Below are 13,037 nucleotides of genomic sequence, written 5' to 3'. Positions count from 1 at the left end.
AAACTTTACCTCTATACCTTCCTACTCAAGACCTGCGGAGGAAGGCACCTGAATATGCAGAGGACAAAACCATCTGTTGCTTCTCCTAGAGCCAAAATAAGGGAGGGTTTCTAAGGTTCGTTGCACTCTGGTGGCACAACCGAAAGACTCAGCTGATTGTTTTTACTGACAGTACCAAAACCATTTTAGAGGTGATTTGAATTACATAAAGCCCGACACCACAACTTCTATCCAGAAATTCCTATCCTAATGTCAAGATACTGAAGATCAAACTTAGTTGACCTGATTGTGCATTCTTAAAACAAAATTAATTGTAGCCACATAGATATGCCAGAAGGTCAAAGCAAGTGGTCAAGAGTTTAAGTGAATTTGGGTGAACACTGTTTCCTTAACTTCCTTCCACAGCTGATCATGTATCTTCAGAAATCTGGCCAAAGGTATGGACCATGGGCAAACTTCTAGTGTAAGAGGTCAGTAACTATTTCAGGCTTTCTCAACTATTCAGTCACTGCTGCAGCATGCTTGTGCTGCAACAAAACTTTATTTATAAAAACAGGCAGCGGGCTGATCTGACCCAAAGACTAGTTTGCCAATCTCTGGCATAGACATTAAACAGTTTATTGTCAATTCCAATAAATGAATTTCTAAGTTACCCATCCAATGGACATTTATTAAACTATGTTCTAAGAGCCAGTCTGGGTGCCTGAAACGTCTGCCAGGCTGTCTTGCCCACAGGGAGTCTACAGTCGAGGATAGAGGATAAGAAGGGATTACAAATACCACCACCTACCATCATACAGGAAGACCCATAAACTTTCATGGGAAGTCACAGGAAAGAGAGACGGCGTGTAGCCTAGTTAGGAATTCATGGACAAAACTACACCTGAGTTGCACTTAAAAAAAGAAGGACACAAGTGAAAAGTGAGAAAAGGAGAGGAAGGAGAAAGGGCCAGCAAGGACAAAGGAGTGGAAGCAGGAAAGTGGGGATAGAGTTTGGAATGATGGGCAGGGCAGTCAGGCTGAGGAACTGAATGAGAAAAGGGAAGGAGACATCTAGTATGAAAGATGGGCTAGGGCAAGGTGAGGCGGGCCTCAGTCCGGCTCTCCGGACTCTGGGATGTAATGGGAACCACTGAGTTGAGCAAGGAGGTTACACCGTCAGAGCTGTGCTTGGAGGAGATTTATCTAAGGGCAATTGCTTAGGGCAAGTGAAGGAGAGAGAGATCAGAGGCAGAAAGACCTGCTAGGGAACCACCAAAGTAGTTCAGGGACAGATCTCTAAGGCCTGCAAATACAAGAGAGGAGCCTGTTCCAGGGACATGTGGGGGATGAAAAGCAACAGAACTGGAGGGCTGAGGGGTTGCCAGGAATTAAGATGTAGGAAAGGCAGAGAGCAGGAGTCTGGGTGTGTAGAGCAGAGGGCGGGCAGGCGCGCAGGTGGAGGGCTGGGTGCGGGTGAGGAACATGAAACGCATGCTTTTGGGAGAGGCTGAGACTGGAAGCCAGATCCAAGAGCCACCACTGGAGGTGCTAGCTCCATCTGGGCAAGGAAGGGAGGAGCTGTTATGGAATAAAGGAGAGCCAACGCCAGGAGTGTGAAAAACAGAGAATACAATGTCAGGGAGGTTAAAGCTGATATGAATCATGGAGAGAGCAGGCTGTGGTGTCAACTGCTGCTAGGACATCAAGCAAACAGTTCTGGAAAAGACCAACACACAACTAGGTCTTCAGTGCCTTGAGGTTTTAACCATGATGAAAGGAGCGGACGCAGGCCTGCCGGACAGCAAGGAGCAACAAGCAACAAGAAATCCAAAGAGATGACTCCAGTGAATGACCTCTCTCCTACCAGGACTACCAGGACGCAAGCAGGCACCCAGCCTCTGGGCACGCCACTGTGTCCTCCATGCTTAGCACACTGCCAGACACAGTGGGTCAATCTTTGCTGACGGGACTGAGGAATAATCATTTTACAAGTAGTTTGGCATCAAAAATGATGTGAGTTAAAAGTAAAAGCTCCAGCTAGGCGCGATGGCCCACGCCTATAATCCCAGCACTTTGGGAGGCCAAGCCAGGTGGATCACGAGGTCAGGAAATCAAGACTATCCTGGCTAACATGGTGAAACTCTGTGTATACTAAAAATACGAAAAAAGAAAAAAAAATTAGCCAGGTGTGGTGGCACATGCCTGTACTCCCAGCTTCTCAGGAGGCTGAGGCAGGAGAATCTCTTCAACCCGGGACGCAGAGGCTGCAGTGAGCTGGTATCAGGCCACTGCGCTCCAGCCTGGGCAACAGAGCAACACTCCGTCTCAAAAAAAAAAAAAAAAAAGTAAAAGCTCCAGGGAGTCATAAGATCTTGTCGTTTCACTTTTATTTTGTTTATTTATCTGAGACAAGGTCTCACTCTGTGGCCCAGGCTGGAGTGCAGTGGCGCGATCTCGGCTCACTGCAACTTCCTCCTCCTGGGTTCAAGCAATCCTCCCACCTCAGCCGCCCAAGTAGTTGGGAATACAGGCGCAAGACACCATGCCTGGCTGATTTTTGTATCTTTTTTTAGTAGAGACGGGATTTCACCATGTTGTCCGGGCCGATCTCGAACTCCCGAGCCCAAGCAGTCTGAATTTTAATAAGCTCTTAGGAGATTCTTTTTTTTTTTTTTAATAGGGTCTCACTATGTTGCCCAGGCTGGTCTCAAACTCCTGAGCTCCAGCGATTGACCCACCTTGTCCTCCCAAAGTGCTAGGATTACAGGCATGAGCCACTGCACCTGGCCTTGTTTCACTTTTTAAAAAGGTTTAAGGCAGGGCGCGGTGGCTCATGCCTGTAATCTCAGTACTTTGGGAGGCTGAGGCAGACCTGATCATTTGAGGTCAGGAATTTGAGACCAGCCTGACCAACATGGTGAAACCTCGTCTCTACTAAAAAAAAAAAATACAATAAAAAAAATTAGCCAGGCATCAGTGTGGTGGCACGCGCCTATAGACCCAGCCACTCTGGAGGTTGAGGCAGGAGAATCACTTGAACCTGGGAGGCGGAGGTTGCAGTGAGCAGAGATCGCACCACTGCACTCCAGCCTGGGTGACAGAATGAGACTCTGTCTCAAATAAAAAAATAAAAATAAATAAATAATATAAATAAAGAGGTTTAGGCATCCTTAAGCAGGGAGAAGTGGCTCATGAGAGAAATTTCCAGCACAAAACATGGTGCGAAGAAGGTGCTCAGAAACCATCCACTGGCTGAGTGTGTGGGAAAACGAAAACATGCAAGGGAGGGGGAGGGCATAACTAAAGTGCAAGCTCTGGAAGGTTTGGCTGAGATCTACAACAAAATTATTTTTGAAGCCTCATTTTAAAGTCAGCACTGGTGTCTCTTTTCTCTGAAAGGAGACCAAATCCACCTATCCTAGGCTCCTGAAAATGCACTCCCAAACCACTATTTTATTCTATTCCTTTCCTTTCTTCTCTCCTCTTCCCAGCTAATGAGATGAGACATTCCAATGTCATTATTCCACACCCCCAAGTCTGGAGAGGGCACATATCCATTTGCTCCTCCTCAACTTCCCCATTGGGCCTTTCTCTTATTTTAAACACCAGTTTGGGCCAGACGCGGTGGCTCACGCCTGTAATCCCAGCATTTTGGGAGGCTGAGGTGGGCAGCCTGAGATCCTGGCCTGAGCCGAGATCATGCCACTGCACTCCAGCCTGGGTGACAGACCAAGACTCCATCTCAAAAACAAACAAACAAATAAACACAAACACCAGTTTGGTGGCGTAAGTGGTGGTTTTCTATATCATTCTTTTGTTTTCAAGGTCATATTCTCTATTGTTTATCTGATTACAAAAGCAGTATGAGCTTCCCAAATTTAATAAATTATACGAGCATCTAAGTCAGAAAAAGAATAAATGACCTATCTTACCACGCAGTCATAAGCATTAATGGTTCATTCCTATACAATCTCATAGACGTTTACGAAGGCATTTTAGACACTTAGGCCTGTCCCTGCAGTAAAAAACACGGAATACCTCCCACTTAGGGCCTGTCTTTCAAAAGCAAGCTTCTTAAAAAAGAAAATAAAATACAGTAGCAGACGAATAATTAAATAAAAACCCAAGGATTCCAGTATTCTAGAATCACGGCACAGCACAAGTTCTTGAATTTCTGCAGCATAACCTTAATCTGCACCTTTCATCAGGCCTCAGTTTATCAAGCAACAAAATAATGGCAGTAATAACTCTGAAGGTAACAAGAGAATGGCTTCAATAAACTGCACAGTAAACCTCAAATAAAATGTTATGTCAGGTCAAAGCAATAATTTGTTTTGTTACAGCTGACTGTAATTAGTTAACAACACCATCACTTTTCCCCTTACCCATATTTTATTTACTCTTTCAAGTTATACCAGGCTTTAAGAATAAATATGAGATATGTATTGGAAAAGTTGTTCCATACCAGTATTTAAATAATAAAACCATTTGAACTTTGAAAGAGTAGATGTCTACCTTTACACTGTTAAAATGTTTAACCACTTTTAAAAAGTTAGATTTGACAAAGTACCATGTTTATAAACCACCAAACTCTATTTGTTAAAATTCCAAATTAAAATTCTCAGTCAGTGTTAAAAACAGCTTTATAACTCCTGGCATTTATATGAACGCTACTAGTACATGGAAAGGTTGAAATTAGTATCTGTCGAGCTACATGTCTCTAATCCAATGGTTTGCACCATGTGGTCCCTCAATCAGTAGCATCAGCATTACCTGGGAACGTAAAGAAATGCACATTCTCGGGTCCCACCATAGACTGACAAAATCACACACCCTGAGAATGGCACCCAGCAATCTGAATTTTACTAAGCTCTCCAGGGATTCTTTTTGTTTTTTTAAAATTTTTTTTATACAGATGAGGTCTCACCTTGTTGCCCAGGCTGGTCTCAAACTCCTGGGCTCAAGATATCCTCCTGTCTCAGCCTCCCAAAGTGCTGGGATTACAGGTGTGAGCCACTGCACCCAGCCCAGGAAATTCTGATGTGCTAAAATTGTTGAGACACACTGGTCTACTCTCGAAATTCAAAGCAACTGCTCCATACGCTATTCCTAAAAATATGAGATACCTTCATGCCGCTGACTGCATCATTGTGACAGTCCTGACAGTTAAATAAAAGTATACAACAAATGAGGTCAGGCACAGTGGCTCATGGCTATAATCCCAGTACTCTGGGAGGCCAAGACGTGAGGTTCACTTGAGCCCAGGAGTTCAAGACCAGCCTGGGCAAACAAAACCCCTCTACAAAACTAAAAACTAGCTGGGCATGGTGGTGCATGCCTGTAATCCCAGCTACTAAGGGAGGCTGAAGAAGGAGAATCACTTCAGCCTAGGAGGCAGAGGGTGCAGTGAGCCGAGATTGCATCACTGCACTCCAGCCTGGGCAATGGGGCAAGACTCTGTCTCAAAAGGAAATTTAAAAAAAAAAGAATTCCATTGTACTGAAAAGGTGGGCTTCTACCTAAATCACTCAGAGCTCGGATCCCAAGCTGTATGTGCTGTGTGTGTATCGCTGCCAAATGGTTGTGACTTTCATGGCTTACATCCAGACTTTCTTCATTTATTCTAATCACAATAACTTAATTCATCTAGTCAAGTGCTTACTCCAGTTGGCAAATATTTATTAAGCACCTACAATCTGTCAGGCATTTGGTTAGGTACAAAACATTGCAGAGTCAAAATTTAATATTCTTCAGAAGACTTCTGGGTAATCCAGAGGAGCAGGTGTTACAAAAATCATTTATTCTTGACCTGAAGTTGTATTTTTATATTTAGATTTGATTCATTCATTAGTTATCGTATAACAACTATGTTCAAAGCTTTTTTTAAATGTTGTCCAAGGCACAAAAAACATTTTAAACATTTCATCTCTTCTTAAGAATTTGCCATCGACCATGCTGGCTAACACGGTGAAACCCCGTTTCTACTAAAAAATACAAAAAATTAGCCGGGCGAGGTGGCGGGCGCCTGTAGTCCCAGCTACTGGGGAGGCTGAGGCAGGAGAATGGCGTGAACCCAGGAGGCGGAGCTTGCAGTGAGCTGAGATCCGGCCACTGCACTCCAGCCTGGGCGAAAGAGTGAGACTCCGTCTCAAAAAAAAAAAAAAAAAAAAATTTGCCATCTATTTGGGGAAATTAGGTGCAAACTGGGAAATCTACAAAGCAATAATCCAAGTGCCACAGTGACAGTACAGATAATGTCACCAAATGGTTCTATATAGAGAGATGTCAGAAAAGGCCATGGTGAGTGATGAGCCAGAATGAAGGTGATTTAGAGACAGTGGGTAAACACTCAAAAAAGGAGAATAATACCAACAGAGTCATGAGGGAGGTCAACAGAGTCCCAAAGGAGAGAAAGGACAAGACGTATTCCAGTCACAGTGACCAGATGAGCCTGGCTGGAGTGCAGAGTTCGCAAGAGACAACTGCAAATGAGAATGGAAGGTTATGCCAGAGTTAACTGCTGAAGACCTTGAATGTGAATGCCAGGCCAACAAGTTCTCCTCTAGGGAATCAATGAAGGTTTTCAGAGCAAGGGAGTAGCAGAAAAGTATTTAGGAATCTGATCAAATGACAAAAGACAGACCTAAGAGAATAAGGAGGTGGGGGAATAGACTAGGCGCTTTAAATACTCCAGGCAAGAAGAAGTCACTACCAGCTTGCACAAGGAGGCTGTAATACAGGAACTTCATGAAAATCACTGGCAGGTCTCATATTCTATGAATTCCCTCCAAACAACTAAGTTACATTGTTTTGTTTGTTTGTTTGTTTGTTTGAGAGGGAGTCTCGCACTGTTGCCCTGGCTGGGGTGCAGTAGCGTGATCTTGGCTCACTGCAACCTCCGCCTCCCAGGTTCAAGTGATTCTCCTGCCTCAGCCTCCGGAGTAGCTGGGATTACAGGCGCCCGCCACCTCACCCAGCTAATAAGTTACATCGTTAATATCTATCATCCAGGGACCAGGAAAGCCATCCGGGCTCCCTTTTGATGCTTGTTCAACTGCTGAGTGATCACAGGATACTCTAGCTTCAGAAGGAACACCTGACTCCTTGCCCAGAATGACAGAGGATAAGCATACGAGCAGAGTATACCTACCATCTGTCCAGCCCGTTCTACAGCAAACTCCCCAGAGAGAAGCCAGCAACATTTGCTTCAACACTGGGGTATCAGCAAAGATGGCAGGCCAGCCTAAGTGTCCCTATTAATTGACGATAAACTTAAAAGTTATATTTCCAACTGATATGCCACAAAATATACAAATTTATCATACAAAATTTAAAATATATACATATATTTATGTATACATAAAATTTTCAAAAAGTGGTTTTCCACATACAATTAATTTAAAAAAGTGGTTTCCCACATACAATTAATAAAAAAAAGTGGTTTTCCACATACAATTAATAAAAAAAAGTGGTTTTCCACATACAATTAATCCCCCAACCATATCCATTCCCACCCTGAGCCACAGGGGAAGAAAAAAAAAAAAGTCACAGTAAGAAGTGACAGTTTGGCCGCACGTGGTGGTTCACACCTCTAATCCCAGCACTTTGGGAGGCTTGAGGTCAGGAGTTCGCGACCAGCCTGGCCGACATGGCGAAACCCCGTCTCCACTAAAAATACAAAAATTAGCCAGGCATGTTGGCCCGTGCCTGTAGTGCCAGCTACTCGGAAGGCTGAGGCAGGAGAATAGCTTGAACCCAGGAGGCGGAGGTTGCAGTGAGCCGAGATTGTGCCATTGCACTCCAGCCTTAGTGACAGAGCGAGACTCCGCTCAAAAATAAAAAACAAACGAAAAAACACAGTTGGCTCCATGAACCTGAGCTGAATGCACCAATGTTTATCAAGCTCTGACTGTGAATTACTCCTGCCAGTCTCCATGGCTCATGTGCACTGTAACAGGGACTTTTAAAACTGCATGGCCAACACAACTAAGTATAGCAACCACAGAAGTATATTGAAGGGAAACATTTTAATGAGTCTGCTGAAAATTCTTAAGCTAGATCTCACTCTCTTATTTTTCTAGAATGGTAACTGGCCAAAATTGCTCAATGAATAATAACAGAGAGCTAGCAGCCCTGTTTTCAAGAGAATGTGCTTTATTATTATAATGAATAATAACAGAAAGCTAGAAGCACTGTTTCCAAGAGAATGTGTTGACTTTCTTAACCAGTAGTCCCTTACAGAGTTATCAACCTGCAGATCTGATACAGAAGTGGGCAGGGAAGTGCTGGGTAGAGGAGGGCGTGGTCCCTGGCGAAGGCTCCACTGCCGGGGCCTGTGCCCATTGACCAGGTGAAGACAGGCACTTCTGCCTTCACACCTAAATGCTGCATTTCCCAAGACCACCTGGACTGCCACGCCTCCATCCGTGCCTATAAAAACCCCCGAAACCCTAACGGGCAGACACACAAGTGGCTGGGCATTGAGAGGACTAGATTGGTGGAAGAGGGCAAGCAGCTCAACGTCAAGAGCAGAATGACAGGCACTGGCAGGTCATTGACTGGCCTAGGCCATTGACCAGCAGAACAACGCTGAGTTTGGCTGGGGAAGTAGGAGAAGAGAAGAGTCGGGCCACTCGACAGCCTGATTCCAGGGGAAAATCATCTCCTTTCTGGCTCCCCCATCTGCTGAGAGCTACTTCCATTCAGTAAAACCTTACACTCATTCTCCAAGCCCATGTGTGATCTGATTCTTCTGGTACACCAAGGCAAGAGCCAGGGGATACAGAAAGCCCTCGATCCTTGCAGTAAGGCAGAGGATCTAACTGAGCTGACTAATGCAAGCCACCTACGGACAGCTAAACTAAAAGGCACCCTATAACACACACCCACTGGGGCTTCAGCTGTAAACACTCACCCCTAGACACTGCCATGGGGTCGGAGCCCCACAGCCTGCCCATCCGTATGCTCCCCTAGAGGCTTGAGCAGTGGGGCACTGAAGAAACGAGCCATGCCCCCTTCACACGCTCTACAAGGGGACAAGGGAACCTTTCCCATTGCAGATCTGCTGTTACGACGCAAATGGAAATATGAAGTTCGATGTTTTTGTTTTTGTTTGAGACCGAGTCTCACTCTGTTGCCCAGGCTGGAGTGTAGTGGTGTGATCTTGGCTCAGTGCAACCTCCACTTTCTGGGTTCAAGTGAGTCTCCTGCCTCAGCCTTCCAAGTAGCTGGGATTACAGGTGCAAACCACCATGCCCAGCTAATTTTTTAGTAGAGACAGGGTTTCACCATGTTGGCTAGGCTGGTCTCGAACTCCTGACCTCAAATGATCTGCCCGCCTCAGCCTCCCAAAATGCTGGGATTACAGGCGTGAGCCCTTCACCTGGCCAGATGTTTTAAGTGCTACTATTGGTATATACTCCTAATTTGTGCAATAAGAACAAAAGATCAGAAGGACTGGATCCAACTACTCGGAAAGGCAGCAGGAACTCAATAAATATATATCTGGAAATATTACCAAAAGCATTTGTCCCCCAGACCATAACAGAGCTCACTGTCTCCTCTCAGATGCATCTGCAGAGATGTTGCTTATGAGCTCAATCACTTCTTATTCTAATAGTCATGTTCATGGCTCCATCCGTTTACCTTCTGCACATCCAGTTCTTTGATAGGGCTTCACAATCCCTCTGCTACTTTTTTTTTTTTTTTGCACTAACATATGCAGTGTGAAATATGATTCACTCCTTCATGAGGGATCAATACCTGCACATGATAAATACCCTTATCGATCCCGGAGTGTTATATGCTGGTCTCTGGGCCCATGGCATATTAATAGTAGTTAACCAGTAATTCATTTTAAGGTGGGTGAAGGCTTGCCGCCCTCTTTGCTGGTGTCATGATTCCCAAAGTTGTTGCACTTTGAGTCCTTTGTGTTCAAATCTGGATCCACGTCCATGAAAAAACCAAACGTCACAGTTTTCAGCATGAAGTAAAAAAAGGTACCAAATAAAATCAAATTTACCATTGACAAACAGTAAGACTACTTGTGACTCACATGAGCTCATGTAAATGATTAATTTACATACTCCAGATTTTCTCTGTGTAACCCCATACCTTGCAGGGTGCTTGTGCTACTTAGCTTCCGAGTTTTAAGTTATATACCAGTAAGGCAAAATTATTCACCAGTAAGTCTGAAAACTATCCATCACCAACTAAAATGTTGTGTTGAGCGCTAGGAGGGTATAGCAAAAGCATAAGTTGTTTTCCCCCCTTTTTTTTTTTTTAAGAAATAGGTCTTTCTCCACCCAGGCTGAAGTGCAGTGGTGTGATCATGGCTCACGGCAGCCTCCAACTGCTAGGCTCAAGTGATTCTCCTGCCTCTGCTTCTCGAGTAGCTGGGACTAAAGGTGCATGCCATCATACCCTGGCTACTTTTTTTTTTTTTTTGTAGAGACAGGGTCATGCTACATTGCCCAGGCTGGTCTCAAATTCTGGCCTCAAGTGATCCTCCCACCTCAGTCTCCCAAAGTGCTGGGATTACAAGTGTGAGCCGCTGTACCCGGGCTCTCCTTCTGGGGGTAGGGGGGGTTAACGTATTTTTTTAAAAGACTGTATCATTCGATGATGACTGATTTCATGGAATCTGGAGGATGGCACTGGGATGCTCCTCACTGAGGGGAGAGAAGGATTCATCCCAACCTTCAAAGTACAGGTTCCGCTGATGTTGGCTCAGTGGTGTCTCTCTTGTAGCACAAGACACGGAATGTGGTAGAGCCTATTTCTCCTTTCTCCCAGGAAGAGATTTTTGTCTTGTCTTTTTAATGTAATTTGGTTCTGAAGGAATGTCAGCTCCTTTTTTTTTTTTCTTGGTGTGAACTCTTTCCATAGCAAACTGAACCTAAAGTTGGCTTTTAAAGATAGGAGCAGGCTTCGTTCAAAGGGGAGTGGAGCATCAATGTGGGAGGGATGGCAGGCTATGTGCACGGAATCTGGAAAGAGTGAGAGAATGAAAAGGGAGGGATAGGCAGGCTTGGTGGCTCATGCCTGTAATCCCAGCACTTCGAGAGGCTGAGGCAGGAGGATCACTGGAGGCCAAGAGTTCAAAACCAGCGTGGCCAACATGGCGAAACCCCGTCTCTACTAAAAATACAAGAACTAGCTGGGCGTGGTGGCAGGCACCTGTAATCCCAGCTACTCGGGAGACTGAGGCAGGAGAATCAGTTGAACCTGAGAGGCAGAGGTTGCAGTGAGCCGAGATCACTCCACTGTACTCCAGCCTGGGGAACAGAGTGAGTGAGACTGTCTCAGAAAAAAAAAAAAAAAGATGCAGGGGGGAGGGGGACATCGTTGAGCACAACCAGATCAAAGAAATCAAGCAGGGAGAAGACAGGAAAATACAAACATAAGGCTGAGCAAACACAGGCCTTGAAGGTGAGCAGGTCTTGATTTGAAACAGGCTGCCCTGGGGCTACTGAAAAGCCCAGGGAGTCAAAGTCCATCCATTGTGTGCAGCAACTCCCAAAGTGCTGGCTGAGAAGAATGCAAATCCCTGGCCTGGAGGAGCTCAGGTGATTAACAGTGCAAAGGAGAATGTAAAGGATCCAAAAAGGTTTCCCAGAAGACACCTTTAAGCAAGAGAAGGTTCTGGATGTAAAAAGGGTAAGAAAGGAATTCCCAGTCAAGGAAAGAGAGGAGACACACAACAAGAGCTTCGAGGCACAAGTAAGGTTAAGAGAAGAGCCTGCAGAGCAGGAAGAGCACAGGGTAGAGCAGAGCCGGCAGAGCAGGAGGAGAATGGGGGTGCTCCTGGCACAGTGGTATGGAATTTTGGATCCCCCTTCACACCCCCAGAGAAACTTAATTGGGCCTGAAAAGGCTGACATGTAAGGCACAGCGGCATGCCAACGTTCGTGGCATCCCACTTCCACCTGCACGGGTTTCTGCCTCTCCCTGCCCTGATTCCTGCTCTCTGCAGCTTCCTCCTTCTTCCACACCTCTGCCTGTGCCTCAGAATTCCCCCAAGTCACTGAGGAAAACTGTTAATCCTACAGTGAGAGTCAGATTTGGAGGAAATGCCATTTCTCTGACCCTCCAAGGCAATGGCTGATGGCCATGAAAGCTTTTCTCACGGCCAAGACAGATTTCTCTCTTTAGGCCAATTCAGAATGTCCTACCATTGGCAAGATACCAGAGACAGTTTGGGACTCTATCAACACCTCCCAGCAGATTGGAGGAGCAAGTTGTGCCACAAACAGGCCAATGGGAAAGCTTGAGTTTGAGGGTGGAGGAGAAGAAACAGATGATTCCCAATACAGTTCCTCTCCATCAAGGGCTACATTCTAAAAGGGGTCTTACGGAGCATCCCTAATCGAACCTTTTAAATATTTCATACACTGAGGATGTTTCAATTAGGAACTTGTTTGGCTGACTATGTACATGTATTTAGATCTCCACAGAAAAGATCTGCTCTGAACTGTAATCAAACGACTTAAAACAGAGAAGCTTAATTTATCAGGGTCTTTCTCTCTAGAGCATGAAGGGAGCTGGACAGAAAGGTAGCAAAGATACATGTTTAAGTTTGCTCATGGTCAGCTCCATGTAGATTTAGGATTCAGATCCTGCTTTGATAACTTTCTTTTACTAGTAAGAACATAGATGTTTTATCTTTGTCCCTGCAGGTCCAAGAAACTCCATCAAGGGCTACATTCTAAAAGGGGTCTTACGGAGCATCCCTAATCGAACCTTTTAAATATTTCATACACTGAGGATGTTTCAATTAGGAACTTGTTTGGCTGACTATGTACATGTATTTAGATCTCCACAGAAAAGATCTGCTCTGAACTGTAATCAAACGACTTAAAACAGAGAAGCTTAATTTATCAGGGTCTTTCTCTCTAGAGCATGAAGGGAGCTGGACAGAAAGGTAGCAAAGATACATGTTTAAGTTTGCTCATGGTCAGCTCCATGTAGATTTAGGATTCAGATCCTGCTTTGATAACTTTCTTTTACTAGTAAGAACATAGATGTTTTATCTTTGTCCCTGCAGGTCCAAGAAA

The 13,037-nt window shown here is 44.9% G+C and overlaps 1 protein-coding gene across 2 annotated transcripts in view; it reads right to left on the bottom strand.

Moving 5' to 3' along the window:
* Window positions 1-13,037, bottom strand: part of DMRT1 (doublesex and mab-3 related transcription factor 1) — a 126,774-nt gene that overhangs the window by 75,662 nt on the left and 38,075 nt on the right. The window lies entirely within an intron of this gene.

Source organism: Papio anubis, chromosome 13 (assembly GCF_008728515.1).
Source record: "Papio anubis isolate 15944 chromosome 13, Panubis1.0, whole genome shotgun sequence".
Taxonomy (NCBI): Eukaryota; Metazoa; Chordata; class Mammalia; order Primates; family Cercopithecidae; genus Papio; species Papio anubis.
This window is presented reverse-complemented; position numbering and strand designations above follow the sequence as displayed.